This window comes from Ictidomys tridecemlineatus, chromosome 2 (genome assembly GCF_052094955.1).
Source record: "Ictidomys tridecemlineatus isolate mIctTri1 chromosome 2, mIctTri1.hap1, whole genome shotgun sequence".
NCBI lineage: Eukaryota > Metazoa > Chordata > Mammalia > Rodentia > Sciuridae > Ictidomys > Ictidomys tridecemlineatus.
Window position 1 is genome coordinate 107,555,718 of NC_135478.1, and position 21,730 is coordinate 107,577,447.

At 35.1% G+C, this 21,730-nt stretch overlaps 1 non-coding gene across 1 annotated transcript in view; it reads left to right on the forward strand.

Moving 5' to 3' along the window:
- Positions 1–11,038, forward strand: part of LOC101968667 (uncharacterized) — a 36,344-nt gene extending 25,306 nt beyond the window's left edge. Inside the window, exons 2-3 of the transcript XR_013434949.1 lie at positions 9,393–9,514; positions 10,720–11,038. This is a non-coding gene — a transcript (uncharacterized LOC101968667). The remainder of the gene's footprint in view (positions 1–9,392; positions 9,515–10,719) is intronic.
- Positions 11,039–21,730: the final 10,692 nt, after the last annotated feature.

Genomic DNA, 21,730 nt, shown 5'->3' on the forward strand with positions numbered 1-21,730 from the left:
ACAACATTGGAAGTGATCATGAGTGACACCTTCTGGCATTAGAGTTTAAGAGGACACCAGTGTTCATCTTCATGATGCTCTGCAAGAAGTGGTGAGCCCAGAAAAGTACAGGTGGTAGTCAGCCCAACAGTGACTTTAGATGCTTCTGTGTTATGGGAAAACATTCTACTTTCTAAAAATCATAAGGAACTATCAGATGCCCAAATAAATGAAAAGAAAAAGATAAACAAGATTGGAGAACAATCTGCCTTGTGAGCAGAAGAGTTTAAAAAGACACAAAGGTTCATTTCCTCCATGACATTCTGAAGGAAATAGTGAAACACAAGGAGCATAGGTGGCAGCTCCATCCATGCCTAATTTTAGATGCTGCTAAGATCAGGCATGGATGGAAAAACACTCACTCTTTAGAGATTACAAAGAATTATTAGATGCCCAGACTCTTTAATGTTTCAAATTCAGTAGAACTTCTATATAATTTTATTATCTCTCTAGCTAGTCATGAAGCTAATCATAACTAAAGGATCTATGGAGCTGTCAATGCAGTTCAGTGGAAGAGTATTTGCCCAACATGTAGGAGGTCCATAAAAAAATTTGTATCTTATTTGTGTAATCAAATAGAAAATGAATGATCACTGCTTCCAGGAAAATATGTTGGACCTGAAACACCATTGAGACTATTAGAATCAAAATACTCTTGCTGTGAATTGCATAACTAGACTATCATGAACAGCAGGGACACATCTTAAAACATGTTAGTGTTAAAGCATACCATTGAAAAAATAAAAAGGCTTTATTGACTGTTGAGAAGAAAACAGTGGATATAATATAGCTTATGAAATTATTAACATATTGGAAACATGATAATGGCATCAAACTCCTCCAGGACATGCCAGGCACATGCCTGTCATCCCAGTTACTTGGGAGGCTAAGTCAAGAGGATCATAAATTTGAGGCCCATCTGGGCAATATAGCAAGACCATGTCTCAAAATTAAATTTTAAAAAGGACTGGGGATGTATGTAGCTAAGTGCTTATCAAGCACATAGAAGGCCCTGAGTTCAACACTCAGTGTGAAAAAAAATTCTCCAGGCCACACATCTGATCATAGACAACCATTGCAGGAATAGAACAGGGAAGAAGCCATTATATCAACCTCCCCAAAATAATTAAAGTAAACTTGCACTTTGTTCAGCTCACAATACTAACATATTTAACTTCTGCTTCTATGAATTTAAATATGGTAACATTTTATTTTATTTTTTTCCTTTAATTTTTATTGTTGGTTGTTCAAAACATTACATAGTTCTTGTCATATCATATTTCACACTTTGATTCAAATGGGTTATGAACTCCCATTTTTACCCCTTATACAGATTGCAGCATCACATCAGTTACACATCCACTGTTTTACATATTGCTATACTAGTGTCTGTTGTATTCTGCTGCCTTTCCTATCCTCTACTATTCCCCATCCCCTCCCCTCTCATTTTCTCTCTCTACCCCATCTACCGTAATTCATTTCTCCTCCTTGTTTTTTTCCCCTTTCCCCTCACTTCCTCTTGTATGTAATTTTGTATAACCATGAGGGTCTCCATCCACTTCCATGCAATTTTCCTTCTCTTTCCTTTTCCCTCCCACCTCTCACCCCTGTTTAATGTTAATCTTCTTCTCATGCTCTTCCTCCCAACTCTGTTCTTAGTTACTCTCCTTATATCAAAGAAAACATTTGGCATTTGTTTTTTAGGGATTGGCTAGCTTCACTTAGCATAATCTGTTCTAATGCCATCCATTTCCCTGCAAATTCTATGATTTTGTCATTTTTTAACGCAGAGTAGTACTCCATTGTGATTAAATGCCACTTTTTTTTTATCCGTTAGTCTATTGAAGGGCATCTAGGTTGGTTCCACAGTCTTGCTATTGTGAATTGTGCTGCTATGAACATCGATGTAGCAGTGTCCCTGTAGCATGCTCTTTTTAGGTCTTTAGGGAATAGACCGAGAAGGGAAATAGCTGGGTCAAATGGTGGTTCCATTCCCTGCTTTCCCAGGAATATCCATACTGCTTTCCAAATTGGCTGCACCAATTTGCAGTCCCACCAGCAATGTACAAGTGTACACTTTTCCCCACATCCTTGCAAGCACTTGTTGTTGTTTGACTTTATAATGGCTGCCAATCTTACTGGAGTGAGATGGTATCTTAGGGTAGTTTTGATTTGCATTTCTCTGACTGCTAGCGATGGTGAGCATTTCTTCATGTACTTACTGATTGATTGTATGTCCTCCTCTGAGAAGTGTCTATTCAGGTACTTGGCCCATTTATTGATTGGGTTATTTGTTATCTTATTGTCTAATTTTTTGAGTTCTTTGTATATTCTGGTTATTAGGGCTCTATCTGAAGTGTGTGGATTAAAGATTTGTTCCCAGGATGTAGGCTCCCTATTTATCTCTCTTATTGTTTCTTTTGCTGAGAAAAAACTTTTTAGTTTGAGTAAGTCCCATTTGTTGATTCTAGTTGTTAACTCTTGCGCTATGGGTGTCCTATTGAGGAATTTGGGGCCCGATCCCACAGTATGTAGATTGTAGCCAACTTTTTCTTCTATCAGACGCCGTGTCTCTGATTTGATATCAAGCTCCTTGATCCATTTTGAGTTAACTTTTGTGCATGGCGAGAGAAAGGGACTCAGTTTCATTTTGTTGCATATGAATTTCCAGTTTTCCCAGCACCATTTGTTGAAGATGCTATCCTTCCTCCATTTTATGCTTTTAGCCCCTTTATCAAATATAACATAGTTGTAGTTTTTTGGATTGGTTTCTGTGTCCTCTATTCTGTACCATTGGTCAACCCACCTGTTTTGGTACCAGTACCATGCTGTTTTTGTTACTATTGCTCTGTAGTATAGTTTGAGGTCTGGTATCGCTATACTACCTGATTCACACTTCCTTCTTGGAGTTGTTTTTGCTATTCTGGGTCTTTTATTTTTCCATATGAATTTCATAATTGCTTTATCTATTTCTACAAGAAATGCCGTTGGGATTTTGATTGGCATTGCATTAAACCTATAGAGAACTTTTGGTAAATCGCCATTTTGATGATGTTAGTTCTGCCTATCCATGAGCAGGGTATATTTTTCCATCTTCTAAGATCTTCTATTTCTCTCTTTAGAGTTCTGTAGTTTTCATTGTATAAGTCTTTCACCTCTTTTGTTAGGTTGATTCCCAAGTATTTTATTTTTTTTTGAGGATATTGTGAATGGAGTGGTTGTCCTCATTTCCATTTCAGATGATTTGTTGCTGATATACAGGAATGCCTTTGATTTATGCGTGTTGATTTTATATCCTGCCACTTTGCTGAATTCATTTATTAGCTCTAATAGTTTCTTTGTAGACCCTTTTGGGTCTGCTAGGTATAGAATCATGTCAGCTGCAAATAGTGATAATTTAAGTTCTTCTTTTCCCATTTTTATGCCTTTAATTTCTTTCATCTGTCTAATTGCTCTGGCCAGTGTTTCGAGAACTATGTTGAACAGAAGTGGTGAGAGAAGGCATCCCTATCTTGTTCCAGATTTTAGAGGGAATGCCTTTAATTTTTCTCCATTCAGAATGATGCTAGCCTGAGGCTTAGCATAGATTGCTTTTAGAATATTGAGGTATGTTCCTGTTATCCCTAGTTTTTCTAGAGTTTTGAACATAAAGGGATGCTGTACTTTGTCGAATGCTTTTTCTGCATCTATCGAGATGATCATATGGTTCTTATTTTTAATACTATTGATGTGGTGAATAACATTTATTGATTTCTGTATATTGAACCAGCCTTGCATCCCAGGGATGAATCCTACTTGATCATGGTGCACAATTTTTTTGATATGTTTTTGTATCCGATTCGCCAGAATTTTATTGAGGATTTTTGCACCTAGATTTAGTAGAGATATTGGTCTGTAGTTTTCTTTCTTTGAAGAGTCTTTGTCTGGTTTAGGAATCAGGGTGATGTTGGCCTCATAGAATGAATTTGGAAGTTCTCCCTCTTTTTCTATTTCCTGGAATAGCTTGAAAAGTATTGATATTAGTTCCTCTTTAAATGTTTTGTAAAACTCTGCTCTATACCCATCTGGTCCTGGGCTTTTCTTAGTTAGTAGTCTTTTGATGGTTTCTTCTATTTCCTCAATTGATATTGGTCTGTTTAGGTTGTTTATATCCTGCTGACTCAATCTGGGCAGATCATATGACTTAAGAAATTTATCAATGCCTTCACTATCTTCTATTTTATTGGAGTATAAGGATTCAAAATAATTTCTGATTATCTTCTGTATTTCTGAAGTGTCTGTTGTGATATTGCCTTTTTCATCCCGTATGCTATTAATCTGAGTTCTCTCTCTTCTTCTCTTCATTAGCATGGCTAAGGGTCTGTCAATTTTATTTATTTTTTCAAAGAACCAACTTTTAGTTTTGTCAATTTTTTCAATTGTTTCTTTTGTTTTGATTTCATTAATTTCAGCTCTGATTTTAATTATTTCTTTCCTTCTACTTCTTTTGCTGTTGTTTTTCTCTTCTTTTTCTAGGATTTTGAGATGAAGTATGAGATCATTTATTTGTTGGTTTTTTCTTTTTTTAAGGAATGAACTCCAAGCAATGAATTTTCCTCTTAGAACTGCTTTCAATGTATCCCATAGATTCCAATATGTTGTATCTGTGTTTTCATTTATCTCTAAGAATTTTTTAATTTCCTCCTTGATGTCTTCTATAACCCATTGATCATTCAGTAACCTATTGTTCATTCTCCAAGTGATGCATGATTTTTCCTTCCTTCTTTTATCATTGATTTTTAGTTTCATTCCATTATTATCAGATAAGATGCATGGTATTATCTCTACTTTTTTATATTGTCTAAGAGTTGCCTTGTGACATAATATATAATCTATTTTTGAGAAGGATCCATGTGCTGCTGAGAAAAAAGTGTAACTGCTTATTGTTGGGTAGTATATTCTATATATGTCAATTAAGTCTAGGTTCTTAATTGTGCTATTGAGTTCTATAGTTTCCTTATTCAACTTTTGTTTGGAAGATCTGTCCAGTGGTGAGAGAGGTGTGTTGAAGACTCCCATGATTATTGTATGATGATTTATTAGACTCTTGAACTTGAGAAGAGTTTTTTTGATGAACATAGCTGCACCATTGTTTGGGGCATATATATTTATGATTGTTATGTCTTGTTGGTGTATGATTCCCTTCAGCAGTATGTAGTGTCCCTCTTTATCCCTTTTGATTAACTTTGGCTTGAAATCTATTTTATTTGATATGAGTATGGACACTCCTGCTTGTTTCTGAAGTCCATATGAGTGATATGATTTTTCCCAACCTTTCACCTTCAGTCTATGTATGTCTTTTCCTATCAAATGCGTCTCCTGTAGGCAGCATATTGTTGGATCTTGTTTTGTGATCCATTCTACTAGCCTGTGTCTCTTAATTGGTGAGTTTAAGCCATTAACATTTTGGGTTATTATTGAGATATGGGTTGTTCTTCCAGCCATATTTGTTTATTTATGTTACTAAACATGGTTTGTTTTCCTCTTTGATTATTTTTCCCCCCTTTACTGTACTACCTCCCACTGTTGGTTTTCATTGTTAGTTTCCATTTCCTCTTCCTGTAATGTTTTGCTGAGGATTTTTTGGAGAGATGGTTTTTCTAGCTGCAAATTCTTTTAACTTTTGTTTATCGTGGAAGGTTTTAATTTCATCTTCCATCCTGAAGCTTAATTTCCCTGGATACACAATTCTTGGTTGGAACCCATTTTCTTTCAGTGTTTGAAATATGTTATTCCAGGATCTTCTTGCTTTCAGAGTCTGTGTTGAAAGATCAGCTGTTATCCTGATTGGTTTACCCCTAAATGTAATCTGCTTCCTTTCTCTTGTAGCTTTTAAAATTCTCTCCTTATTCTGTATGTTGGGCATCTTCATTGTAATGTGTCTAGATGTGGATCTCTTATGATTTTGCACATTTGGCCTCCTGTAGGCTTCTAGGATTTGGGATTCTGTCTCATTCTTCAAGTTGGGAAGTTTTCTCATATTATTTCATTGAATAGATTGCTCATTCCTTTGGTTTGGACCTCTATACCTTCCTGTATCCCAATGACTCTTAAGTTTGGTCTCTTTATGTTATCCCATATTTCTTGGATGTTCTGCTCATGGTTTCTTAACAGTCTTGCTGAGCTGTCTATGTTCTTTTCAAGTTGAAATACTTTGTCTTCATTGTCTGATGTTCTATCTTCTAAGTGTTGTACTCTGCTGATAGTATTATCAATTGAGTTTTTAAGTTGGTTTATTGCTTCCTGTATTTCTAGGATTTCTGTTTGTTTGTTTTTTATAACCTCTATCTCCCTATATAGTTGATCTTTTGCTTATTGGATTTGTTTATGTAATTCATTGTCGAAGTGATCTTTCATTGTCTGCTTTTGCTGTCTAATGTCTTCCTTGAGACTCCAGATCATCTGAAGCATGTATATCCTGATTTCTTTATCTGACATTTAATCTGCTGCAGATATTACCTCTTCTAACGTTGAATTGACCTGCATTGCTTGTGGTCCTTTCTTTCCTTTTCTTTTCATACTGTTCGCGTTTCTTTCTGCTTGGTGAAACTGTTGTGTTATTGAATTTTCCCCTATATATTTATATTGCTCTTGTATAGTTGCAAAGTCTCCCTCGCAGGCGTGGGCGGCGGCTCTGCCCCTCCTCCAATTGGGGCAATGTGCCTACCATGCCGGCAGTCCACTGGGCCTGTTCTGTCGGTGGTCAAAGTTCCGCCTACCTTGCAGGTGTGAGCAGCGGCTCTGCCCCTCTGCAGGCTGCTGGGCTTGTTCTGCTGGTGGGTTTCAGTTCTGCCTACCTTGGAGGTGTGGGCCGCTGGGTCTGTTCTGTCTGTTGGTTGCAGGTCTGTCTACCTTGCAGGCGCGGGCGGCGGCTCTGCCCCTCCCCCACCTGGGGTGATGTGTCTACCACGCTGGTGGGGCTGCTGGGCCTGTTCTGCCAGTGGGTCACAGGTTCACCTACCTTGCAGGCACCATTGGCGGCTCCGCCCCTCCTCAGGCCTCTGGGCCTATTCTGTTGGTGGTCGCAGTTCCGCCTACCTTGCAGGCGCGGGGGGGGGCAGCTCTGCCCCTCCGCAGGCCACTGGGCCTGTTCTGCCACTGGGCCTGTTCTGCCGGTGAGTCGCAGGTCCACCTACCTTGCAAGCATGCGGCGGCTCTGCCCCTCCCCCAACCTGGGCGATGTGTCTTGATAACATTTTAAATATGATAAAAATGTATGTACTTTTCTAATAAACCCAGCAGATATGCAAAATACTCAACTCTGCTCTAAAAGCCAACTTATAAGCACATAGGGGCACAAACATTAGGCTAAAATGTAATTATGGCATTTCACATGAAATAACTCTAAGTGATAATAAACATATAACCTCAAAAGAATAAATTCAAATTTCTGAACTCAAAACATAATGGTATATTAACAAGTGATACTTTTCACAGATACAAAACACAAATAGAGTTCTCCAACAAGAATTCCTGGCAATATACAAAGCATCATGCTCATCAGAAGACCCAATCCCTTGCTTGCAATGAATAAAAGAACTAACTTTTTATAAATGTAAAACTTTAAGGGCTGGGGATGTTGCTCAGTGGTAGAGTACTTACTCTAGTACTTACATGCATGAGGCATTGGCTTTGATTCTCAGCACCGCATAAAAATAAATAAACAAATGTAGAACTTTAATAAGACATAGGGATATGCTTTCTAAATTGAAAAGTAGAAAAGAAAATGTCTGTTTAAAAAATTTATTTTTAGTAAAAATATTTTTTAATTACAAAACTCAGCTATTGACTTGTCTTTACACATTGTAATGACTTGAGTCCTAAGGAAACTTCATCTACAGTGATTTTAAGATCATGCAGGGCTGGGGATGTGGCTCAAGCAGTAGCACGCTCACCTGGCATGCGTGCGGCCCGGTTCGATCCTCAGCACACATACAAAGATGTTGTGTCCACCAAAAACTAAAAATTAAATATTAAAATTCTCTCTCTCTCTCTCTTTCTCTCCCTATAAAAAAAATCATCATGCAGGGGGGACTGGGGTTGTGGCTCAGAGGTAGAGTACTCACCTATCATGTGTGAGGCACTGGGTTCAATCCTCAGCACCACATAAAAATAAAGATATTGTGTCCACCTATAACTAAAAAATAAATATTTTAAAAAAAAGAATCATGCAGGGGACTGGGGTTGTGGCTCAGAGGTAGAGCACTTGCCTATCATGTGCAAGGCCCTGGGTCTTATCCTCAGCACCACATAAAAATAAAATAAAGGTACTGTGTACAACTAAAAAATAAATATTAAAAAAACATTTGGGGTTGTGGCTCAGCTTGCCTAGTGTGTGGGAAGCCCTGAGTTCAATCCTCAAAACCACATAAAAATAAATAAAAGTAAAAAAAAGAAATCATGCAATATAATAGTTGATATTAAAATTTTTTCTTAGAATAATTTCATCTAAATCTGGAAGAAATATATGTAAATACATAATGTTGTGGCAGTTACCTTTTTCTTTTATTTGACTATTTGTCCAGGGAAAATATTTTATTTTATTATTGCTAAAGTGCATGCATAGAAACAAAATAGAGACAAGGATTCTTTGGGATAACTAATCCAAAGTTGAAGTGAGTCAATTTGCCATTGGAACATGTATTTTTATAAAGTGGATCTTTTGATAAAATTTGGCCATGAGCTAAAATAGAATATCATTTTTTCCTCTAAAGTGATGAAGTTTTTAAAAGTACCTAGTGACAGCATAAAAATATAACAAATTTACACGTGTTTTTACTTCAACACAGAACATAACAGAGGCACTTGTCTTGAATTAAATATTAGCTTGAGTTATTGGATTTTTATGTTATAATAAATTTGTGTTCATAATAAAATACAGAACTAGCTAATAGTGCCATTTACCAGTAACTAACTATACAAATAATTAAAAAAACAGGTGTTTCTGAAAATGTAGCCATGTTTATTTATTTATTTTTTAGTTTTAGGTGGATACAGTATCTTTATTTTACATTTATGTGGTGCTGAGGATTGAACCCAATGCCTTGTGTATGCTAGGTGACACTCTACCGCAGAGCCACAACCCCAGCCTGGAAATGTAGCCACGTTTAAAGTTTTACTTGAGTATCTTTATCTTTATACAGAAATTTCAAAGAAAGTCTCAACCTGATTTTTCCCTTGTGATGACTTATGTGCACTATCTCAGATGTATTAACATCTTAGACCATTTGTCATGAAGAATAAACACTAGTATGCTATAATTAACTGAAGTTGTATTTCCTTTGGATTCTCAGTTTTGCCTCTTCCTGTTCCAGGACCCTGTCCAGGACCTCAAATGACATCCAGTCAACATGTCTCTGTAGCCTCCTCTTGGGCTGACAGTTTCTCTGAACTTCCTTGTTCCAGTGACCTCGGTACCATGGGGAGGACCTGTCAGGTATCTTTTAGATTGTTCTACTTTGGGGTTTACTTGTTTTTCCTCACATTTAGACTTAAGCCATGTGTCTGGGGGAAGCAGTCACAGAAGTGGAGAGCTGCTCTGTCATCTCAAGCCCTCAAGGTGAATGCCATATTAGTACTGAGTGTGCTCAGCTGGCTGGGGGAGTGCCTTTCATGTTTCCTTGTTTTTCTCTTGTTTAGCCCGGGGCTGTGAGTCTTAGGGAAGCAGGTCACAGAGGTGGACAGCTACTTTGTCATTTCAGACCCTCAAGGTGAATGCTGTGTTAGTACTTACTGGGTTCACCTGGCTGAGGTAGTGCCTTTCAAGTTTCTCTCTGTGGAGTTAATGTTCTATGCATGTCCATATTGTGTTTTCTGGAGGAAGTCATTATACAGGGCCCACACTTAAGGATCAGGGAGTTAGCTTCACCTCCTTGATGGCTTTGTCTGCCTTAGTTATCTGGTATGCTTCTTCACAAGAGGCACAAGAGAATTGCATATTGTAAATAGTTATCTCAGTCTATAGCTTTTCTTTTTGTTCTTTCACAGAGTATAAAATTTAATTCTTTCACAGAGAATAAAATTTAATTTGAACCCAGGGCCTCACATATACCAGGCAAGTGCTCTACCACTGAGCTATACCCCATCCCTTTAAAAATCTCTCAGGCTGGCCTTAAATTTGTAATCTCTCTGCCTCAGCCTTTTGAGTAGTTGGGATTCTTGGCATGCAACACCACACTTGGTAAAATTTCATAAAGTCCATGCTATCAATATTTTCTTCTGTCAATTTACTTTTAGTATTGTGTGTTAAAACATCACCAAGGGCTAGGGATGTAGCTGAGGTTTTATGTAGCTGAGGTTGTCTAACATGTGTGCAGCCCTGCATTTGATCTCCAGTTCCAGAATGAACACACACACACACACACACACACACACACACACTGTTACCACTCTCTAAGATTACATGGATTTTCTTCTGTTTCTGTTTAATTTTTTTTCAAAGTTTAGTTATGAAGATTATGAGTCAATTTTTGTGGAAATTTTGGTTTGCATATACATTCATTTCACTGAATATAGTTTCCAAAAGCTTGTTCAATCACCACTTTTTGACAAATAGTGTTTAATGGGTTTCATTTTTGTTTGAATTTCCAAAATTGGCCTTGAATAATCTGGATACAGTACTGAAGTTCATCTATTTCCCAGGAACGCTAGGAGGAGACACGAATGCACCTCTGAACTGCAGTGTCCTGAATTGAGTCCCAGCCACCACCAGAGGGCGTGTCACCTTCCCAGACTTGGTGGTAACATGCTACTGATATGGCGATGTGATAGTGCTAACATGTTATTTATATGCAGCCTCTAATGCTAATGCATTATCCATAGTGACTTTTGATACTAACATGTCCACATGTGGCCTCTGTAGTAATATAGTACCCATAGCTATATTACATTCAGTCCTATCATCTTTAACATTAGCATAATGTCTACACTGTGGCCTCTAATATTAATGTAATATCCATACTATGACCTCTAACAGTAATATAATATTCATATGGTGGCCTTAGATGCTAATATAATATCAGAATCATACTCTCTAACAGTAATGAAATATGTACACTGTGCCCTCATAGTAATATAATGACTGCCCTGTGATTTTCAATATTAATGCAATGTCCAAACTGTGGCCTGTAATACTAATACAATATCTACATTGTGGCCTCTAACATTAATATAATATTAACACTTTTGTTAGTGAAATATCCATATTATAGCATCTAAGACTTATTTAATATCTGCCCAGTGGACTTTAGTGCTAAAAAATCTCTATAGTATAGCATCTAAACCTGATGTAATAGCTGTCCTGTGGTTTTTCATAATAATGTGGTATTTATAATATACAATCTGAAACTAATATAATAGCTGATCTTTGATGTTTAATATTAATATAATATACATGCATGGCCTTAAACTACTATAACAGCTGCCCTGTGGACTTTAATACTAATGTAATATGTACATGCTGAAATCTAATTCCAATATAACACCTGCCCTTTGAAATTTACTACTAATGTAATATCCTTACTATAGCATATAAAGCTAATAAAGTAGCAGCCCTGTAACCTATAACAATTATAATATTTACATCATAGCATGTAAAACTAGTGTAATAATTGCTTTGTAGCCTTTAACATTAATATAATATTAATACTGTGACCTCTCAAACTAATGTAATAGCTGTTCTTTGGCCTGCTAATACTAATATTGTATTCATACTATAGCATCAAAAACTGGCATAATAGCTGCCCTTTGGCCTTTAATAGTAATATAAAACCCATAATGTAGCATGTAAAACTGATATTATAGCTGCCTTGTGGCATTTGATACTAATATAATATTTATACTGAGGCCTCTAAAATTAATATAATAGTTTTCTGTGGACTTCAATGCTAATATGTTATGCACTATGGTACCTAAAATATTATAATAGATGCCTTGTGGTATTTAATAATAATAATATCCATACTATAGCATCTAAAACTAATATAATAGGTATCCAGTTGCTGCAGCTGAATTCAAGGTCACTCATGTGAATTTCCAGGGACACTAAATAAAATACAGACACACACTTTACCTTTAAACAAGCTTCAGGACATCTCCTCCACTCTTGGCCTCAAGCTCCCCAAATGGGAGAGTAAGGAAAAGTCATGAGAGAGAGTGAGCACATTTAGAAGTGGGCTTTTATTGGGGGGACCCTTATTCTTAGAAAGTTCCATCCAGAAAAGTTCAGAAGGGGCAGGGTTACAAAGGACAGGTAAGTGTATAAATATATATATTTAAATATACAAATATATAAATATAAATTTGACCCAAGGGGCTATAGGGTGACACACCTATGTCTGAAAACACATCCTCAAACTTCTGGGACCAGGGAAATATCCAGGTCACTATGAGATGCAGTGATGGTCAAGGCTTCTCTATTCTGGAATGGAAGATATGAATCATTCAGAGTGGTCTCCCATACCCAGTGGTTTTAATACTAAAGATATTTATACTATACCCTCTATAACTAATATAATGACATCCTTGTGGCTTTAAAACTATTATAATATCCATACTAAAGCATTGAAAATAATTATAATAGTTGCTCTGTGGTCTTTATATGAATATTACAGTTATACTATAGCATTCAATACTAATATAATAGCTGCCTTGTGATCTTGTAATATATTATAATCTTAATATGATATACATACTGTTGCATCTAAAAACTAATATAATATCTGAGCTTTGGCCTTTAATACTTATGTAATTTTCATACTCAAGCACATAAAACATATAGTAACTTCCCTGAAACCTTTAATATAACAGCTAATATATTAGCTGTCTTGTGGTCTTTCATATTAATATAATATCCAAAATATATCCAAAACAAATGTAATAGTTGACCTTTGGTCTCTAATGCTAATATAAAATGCACACTATAGCATTTAGTTCTAATATAATAACTGCTTTTTGGTCTTTTACAGTAATGTGATATCTATATCAAAACATCCCAATCTAACATAGTAGCTGTCTGATAGCCTTTAATACTAATGTAACATACATACTGTCTCATCTAATACAATAGATCTCCTGTGTTTTTTATATTAATGTAATATCCACATATAGCATCTTAAACTAATTCATGTACTTTTGCCTCTAATACTAAAATGATGTTTATACTATAGCACCTAATGCTAATATAATAGCTGACCTCTGCTCTTTAATTCAAATGTGCATCTATATGACAGCCTCTAAAACTGATATAATAGCTGCACTGTGGCCTTTAATTTTAATATAAAATACATAATACAGCATCAGACACTGATACTATAGTGACACTATGGCCTTACATACTAAGGTAATATCCATACAGTGGACTCTAAATCTAATATAATAGCTTTCTGTGGCCTTCAATACTAACATGTTATGCTCTCTAGTACTTAAAATATTATAATAGTTGCCCTATGATCTTTAATACTAATGACATTAATAGGATAGCTTTTAAATATAATAAAATAGATGCCCTGTGACCTTTTATATTAACATAATATCCATAATTTAGCATCTAAAACTAATATAATACATGCCCTATGGCCTTTAAAATTTTTTTTTTAGTTGTAGATGGACATGATACCTTTATTTATTTATTTATTTATTTTAGGTGGAACTGAGGATTGAACCCAGGTCCTCACATGTGTTAAGTGAGTGCTTTACCACTGAGCCACAAACCCAGTCCATAATTTGTTTATTTTTGTGTGGTGCTGATGATCAAATCCAGTGCCTCACATGTGCTAGGCAAGCACTCTACCACCAAGCCACAACCCCAGCCTGCCCTGTGGCCTTTTAAAAATATTTTTTAAAGTTATAGATGAACGCATACTTTTATTTTTTAAATTTATTTTTATGTGATACTGAGGATCAAATCCATTGCATTATGCATGCCAGGCAAGTGCTCTACCACTGAGTCACAACCCCAGCCCCTGCCCTGTATCCTTTAATATTAATATGATATAAAAATTATGGTCCCTGAAATTATTTTAAAAGCTGTCCTGTGGCCTTCCAATACAGATATTATATCCATCCTATAGCTTCCCTCTGCCCTTTAATATTAATATAATTACCTTGTGATAACATGTAAAACTAATATAATAGTTTCCCTATAGCTTCACTATTTTTAAAAAATATTCTTTGATTGACCTTTATTTATTTATATGTGGTGCTGAGACTTGAACCCAGTGCCTCATGCATGCCAGGCAAGTGCACTACTGCTGAGCCATAACCCTAGCCCAGACTTCACTATTAATATATCATCTATATTATGACCTCTAAATCTAATACGATAGCTGTCCTGTGATCTTTGTTATTGATATGATCTCCATAATATGGCATGGAAAACTGATAAAATAGCTGCTCTGTGGCATTTACTATTAATACAATTTTCATATTATAGCATCAAAGACAGATATCAGAGCTATTAGAGGCCTTTAATACTAATATGCTATCCAAACTATACTACCTAAAATGAATATAGTAGCTGGGCTGTGGCCTTTAAATCTAATGTGATATCCATACTATGGCATCTAAAACTAATATAATAGCTCCCCTGTAGCTTTTAAAACTAATATGATATCCATATTATGGCCTCTAAAACCAATGTAATAGATATCCTGTGACCTTTAATATGAATGTGACACATTTTCTACAACCTGTGAAAGCATTATAATAACTCTCTGGCGGATTTTAATATTTAATATACCTGATATAGAATCTAAAACTGATAAACAGGTACTCTGTGGCCTTTAACATTAGCATGCTAGCTGGGGTTGTGGCTCAGTGGTAGCATGCTTGTCTAGCATGTGTGAGGCACTGGGTTTGATTCTCATATAAACAAAAATAAATGAATAAAGGTCCACATATAAACAAATAAATGAATAAAGGTGCATCAATAACTAATAAAAAATTTAAAAAATATTAGCATGATATTTTTATTATAGTACATTAAGCTAGTATAATATCTGCTTTGTAGCCATTAAACTAATGATATTTATGCTATGCTATTGAAATTAATATATCAACTGTCATGTTGACTTTAATACTAACATGTTATGCATATTTGAACATCTAAAAGTGACATAATTCTTAACCTGGGCCTTTAATACTAATATGATATCCATGCTAGCACATCTAAAACTGATATAATGGCTGCTCTGAGGTCTTAAAAACTAACAAAATATCCATCCTATAGTATCCAAAGCTAATATAAGAGCTGCCCTGTGGCCTTTAAGAATATAATATATATAATACTGTGAACGTCTAGTGCGTTCGGGTCCCTGGGTAAGGGTCGCGAAGAAATCAGGACACAGGGGATGCAGAGCAAAGGCAGCAAATGCAACTGCATGCTGACGTTTATTTCTCAGCTCCTTTTATACACTTCTTGACATAAGGCAAACAATTCTTTAGTTACACTTTGCCCACATTGCCCTAATAACATGCTTCAGCAAATACACAAAGCTAAACTCTGATCATTCCTGTTTATTTGCACAGTAAAGCCAAGAGTTCCTTTATAGAGTTTATCTAATCCCCTAAAGCTACATGTGTTTCTTTACTATGTACTGTTCCCAGGCTAAGTATGCCAAGAGCCTCTCCCTGTTGGCCCAGGTATGCAAAGCTTGTGACTTAAGATAAGGGGAAGAGAACATTTTCTCCTCCTAGCTTGGCTTGCCTTCAGCTGACCTTTGTCTCAGCCACTGCTTTTGCACAACCTTGAGCTTTAGGGGGCTTCAACAAGCATACTGAACCTTAACATAATACTAATATGATATTTATATTATGTCATCTTAAGCTGATAAAATAGCTGCCCTGTGACCTTTAATATTAGTATAACATCATACTGTGGTATCTGAATTAATATAATAGCTGTACTGTAGTCTTAACACTAAATAATATACATACTACATCACCTAAAATATTTGCCATGATGCCTTTAATACTAATATGATATCATACTAGTAGAACATCTAAAACTGTTTAGTGCAGCATCTAAAACTGATATAATAGCTGCCCTGTAGCCTTGATACAATATATACACTCTATCATCTAAAATGGATATAATATCTCCCCTGTGGTCTTAATACTAATATAATTGTTGTCCTGCAGCCATTAATACTAATTTGATGACTTGTTTTGGTATCTAAAACTGATAAGATAGCTGCCCTTTGGCCATTAATATTTATAAATTCTCCATAATATAGCATCTGAATCTGATATAATAGCTGCCAATACTATTATGATATCCATAAAACTATATAAATATATTTTAGTATCTAAAACTAGTAACTAAACTTTAGCCTTTAATACTAATGTAGTATGTTTACTGTAGCATTTTGCAGTACTGTAAAAATGTCTCTGTGGCATTTAGTATTAATATATGCATACTGTGGCTGTATAATAGGATTGTATAGCTCTCCTCTAGCCTTTCATATTAGTATAATATCCATACTACAGCATCTACATTAATATAATAGCTGCTATGAGGCTTTAATATTGATGTAATATTCATACTATAGCAAGTATAACTAATATAATAACTGCCCTGAGGTTTAAATACTATTACATTACTCATACACAGCATTTAAAATTAATATAATAACTTCCCTGTGACCTCTAATGTTAATAAAATATCCAAACTATATCCAATGAAAGGCAAGTGACTCACTCAAGATGGAAATTCAACCAAGAGATTTTATTGGGGAGCTGCCTGAAGGGGAAGAAAAGGAGAGGAAGAGAGCAGAAAAGGAGAGGAAGAGAGCAGAAAGGGAGAGGAAGAATACAGAAAAGGAGAGGAAGAAAGCAGCAGGGTGAGTCTACAAGCTTCAGCTTAAGAAGGGCTGCTTTGGTGACATGGTGGGTGCTGAATGGCATGGTGACTCAGGAATGGGTGGTGATTGGCACAAAACTGATATAATAGATGCCCTGTAGTCTTTTATACCAAATTAATATCCATGCTATAGCATCTCAAGCTAATATAATATCTGCCCTGTAGCCACTAATGTAATACCCATATGATTGCATCTAAAACTGATATAATAGAAGTAGTTGGACACAATACCTTTATTTTGTTTATTTATTTTTTTATGTGGTGCTGAAGATTGAACTCAGGGCCTCACACATGCTAGACAAGCGCTCTACTGCTGAGCTATAATCCCAGCCCCTGCCCTGTATCTTTTAATACCAATATGACATCCTTATTATAGCATCTTAAATTAATATAATAGCTACTCTATGGCCTTGATTATGATATCCATATAATATGATATCAATAATACAGCATTTAAAATGGATATAAAATCAGCCCTATGACCTTTAACCTTAAATTTAATAAAATCTCTATACTATGTCTTCTAAAAGTAATATAATAGCTGCCCTGTGAATTTTGATACTATTATGATATCCATACTATAGCATCTAAAGTTAATATAATTTAACTAAATGCCTATAGCTCTGGCATTTAATAGTAATATGATATCCGAACTATAGTACCTAAAATGACTATAATAGCTTAATACTAATAGGATATACATAGTATAGTATATAGAACTAATATAATAACTGAAATTTTGGATTTAATACATTGCTTTTGGTACTAGAAATTAAAACTAGGGGCATTTAACTCTATCCCCCGCCTTTTTGGATTTTTTAAAAATTTATTTTGACACAGGGTCTTGATAAATTACTTGGGGACTCACTAAGTGGCTGAGGCTGGTCTTGAACTTGTAATCCTCCTGCCTTAGCTTCCTAACTCACTGGAATTATAGGCATGTGCCACTGCCTGGCTGGGCTTTAATACTAATACAGTGTGTATACTACATCATCTTTTTAAAAATATGTATTTTTTAGTTGTAATTGGGCACAATGGCTTTATTTTATTTATTTTTATGTGGTACTGAGGATCAAACCCAGTGCCTTGCCCATGCTAGATGAGTGCTCTACCACTGAGCCCCAGCCCCAGCCCCACTACATCATCTTAAAGTACTGTAGGAGCTGCCTGTGACACTATTGTTAATATTATAACCATACTGTGGCCTCTTTAGGTAATATTATAGCTCTCCTGTGGCCTTTCATATTAATACAATATCCACATATAGCATCTAATGCTAATATACTAGCTGCCCTATGGTCTTTAGTAATATCAACACTGTGCCCCCTAAAATTTAAATGATAGTTGCCCTGTGGCCTTTTAATACTATATGAAATCCATACTATAGCATCTAAAATGAATAAAATACTTGCTCTGTGACCTTCAATTCTTTTATGATATCCATACTACAGCATTTAAAACTAATAAAATAGAAGCCCTGTGGCCTATAGTTTTAATGTAGTATCCATACTTTATCATTGTAAATAATATAACAGTTGTCCTGTTGTTTTATTTTATTTATTTATTTTTATGCGGTGCTGAGGGTTGAACCCAGGGCCCTACACTTGCTAGGAAAGTGCTCTATCACTGAGCCACAACCTCAGCCCATGCCCTGTTGTCTTTAATACTAACGTCATATCCATAGTATCTAAAACATATTACTTAGCTTCCCTGTGACCCTTAATATTAATATAATATCTATAGTATAACATCTGAAAGAAATATAATACATGCCCTGTGGCTTTTAATATTGATATAATATCCATCCTATTGCATCTTAAGCTAATATAATAACTGCCTGTGGTTTTAATATTATTATGATATACAGAACAGCATGTAAAATTAATATACTAGCTTCCCTTCGGCCTTTAATGTTAATATAATATCCATGCTCTATCTTCCAAAACTATTAAAATAGCTGCATTTTAGCCTTTTATAATAAAATTATTCCATTAATTAATAAAATAAAATAATGGCATTTCAAGTCAATATAATAACTGCCCCATAGCTTTTAATACTAATGCAATATCCATACTGTTACATCTAAAAGTGCTATAATTCCTGCTCCATGGCCTTCAATACTGATATGATATCCATACTAGAGCATCAAAAACTGATAAAGTGGCTGCTCTGTGTCCTTTAAGACTAATATAGCATTTAAAATTGATATGACAGCTGCTCTGTGGCCTCTGATGTTAAAATGATATCTATGATATAGCATCTAAAACTGACATAGGGCCAGGCGCAGTGACACATGCCTGTAATCCCAGTGGCTCAGGAGGCTGAGACAGGAGGATCATAATTTCAAAGCCAGCTTCATTCAGCAAAAGTGATGTGCTAAGCAACTCAGTGAGACTCTGTCTCTAAATAAAATATAAAATAGGGCTGGGATGTGACTCAGTGGTCATGTTCCCCTGAGTTCAATCCCTGGTACCAAAAAAATAAAAAATAAAAATAAAAATAAAACTGATATAGTATCTGCCCTGTGGCCTTCATAGCTTATATGATATCTATATTGCAGCATCTAGAAGTAATATAATAGCTGCCCTGTTGTGTTTAATACTATTATTATGTCCATCCTATAGTGATATACCTGTTCATAATACTATTATTATGTCCATCCTATGATATACCTGTTCTGAGGCCTTTTGTATCATATGTTAAATTAAACATAATATTGCATTGAAAACTGATATAATAGCTGTTCTGTGGCTTTTGGTTCTAATGTGATATCAATATATAGCATCTAAAACTTGCATAAGAGCTGTCCTGTGGCCTTTAGTACTAATATAGTATTCATACCATAGCACCTGAAAATAATAAAATAACTACATGATGGTGTTTAATGCTAGTATGATATTCATAGTGTAGAATATATCATTAATACAATAACTGTCCAGTAACCTTTAATACCATTATGATACCCAACTATATTTTCTAAAACTGATATAAAAGCTGCTAATGGCTTCCCAGTCACTTTTTTTTACTGAGCTACATCCCCAGCCCCCCAACCCCCACCATTTAAAAAACTTTTTAGTTGTATATGGACTAATATAATAACTGAAGTTTTGGATTTAATACAATATTTTTATTTGTTTTTATGTGATGCTAGGATCAAACCCAGTGCCTCACACTTGCAAGGCAAGTGCTCTGCCACAGAGCAACCCCTGTGAACTGTGAACTTTAGTGTTCATATGATGTAGATCCTACTGCAACTCAAATTAATTAAAACTGACTTGTTTCCTTTATTATTAACATATTATCCAAACTGTGGCCTGAAAAACTAATATAATAATTTTCTGTGGCCTTTAACATTAATATGATATTAATAGTGTGGCTCCCAGAACCAATGTAATTGTTTCAATGTTGCATTCATGCTAATATGATGCCCATAAGATAGCATCTACAACTAATGCAATAGCTGTGCTGAGGCCTTGACATGAATGTGATATCAATACCATGGCATCTAAAATGAATATAATACTTGGCCTGAGGCAAGTAATACTAATACAAGAGCTGATTTTTTTGTAAAGAGAGAGAGAGAGAGAGAGAGAGAGAGAGAATTTTTTTAATATTTATTTTTTAGTTTTTGGTGGACACAACATCTTTATTTTATTTTTATGTGGTGCTGAGAATCGAATCCAGAGCCCCACGCATGCCAGGTGAGCATATTACCTCTTGAGCCACATCCCCAGCCCATAATAGCTGATTTTTGCATTCAATTATATTCATGCTGTGAGTTCTAAAGCAAATATAATCTGTCCTGTGGCCTTAAATATGAATATAATATCCATTCAATAGTATCTAAAACTAATAAATAACTGCCTTGTGGACTTTAATAATAATATAACGTTCATAAATTAATATTTAGAACTATTGCAACATATCAATTTGATATAAAAGCTATGCTGTGGCCTTTAATACTAATATAACATTCCTACTATACTATCAAAAACTGATAAAATATGTGTTCTGTAACCTATACTTATTCCCATAATATACCATGTAAAACTAATATCTGCCTTGTGGATATTATGTTAATATACATACTATAGTATCTAAAATTAATATTATAATTATAAGATAGCCACACTATAATACTTTAACAGTAAAATGATATCCATATTATAGTATCCAAATCAATATAATACCTGCCCATGGCTTTTAACATTGATGTAATATCCATACTATAGTATCTTATATTAATATATTAGCTGCCCTGTGGCATTTTATACATATATGATATCTAAATATAGCATCTAAAACTAATATAATAGGTCCTTTTTTTGGTTTTCTAACTATGATAATATTCATACTATTGCATCTAAAATTTATGTAATACCTGCCCTGTGGCCTTTAATATTAATATAATTTCTGTAGTGTGGTATCCAACAGTAATATAAGAACTGCACTACAGGCTTTCTTACTAATATATATTTCCATTGTATAACATCTAAACTAACATAGGAGCTGCCCAGTGGCCTTTGAATTAAGTTAATATTTTTTTTTCAGGATTGACTGTCTTTATTTGGTGGTGATAAAAATAACTTCAGATTAGTTGTTAAATGTACAGTTAACAATGATCCTTTAACACAGGAAAAATAAAGAGGGGATAGGAAAACTGAGACCAGGGCAAAGGCAGTGTGAGCCCAACCACTGCAAACTCTGCTGTACCCTGGTACTTCAAAGGGGCAAAAAGGCCAAAGTACTGATTGCTTTCCAAACAGTATGTTTTCTCTTTTGAGTCTACTGATG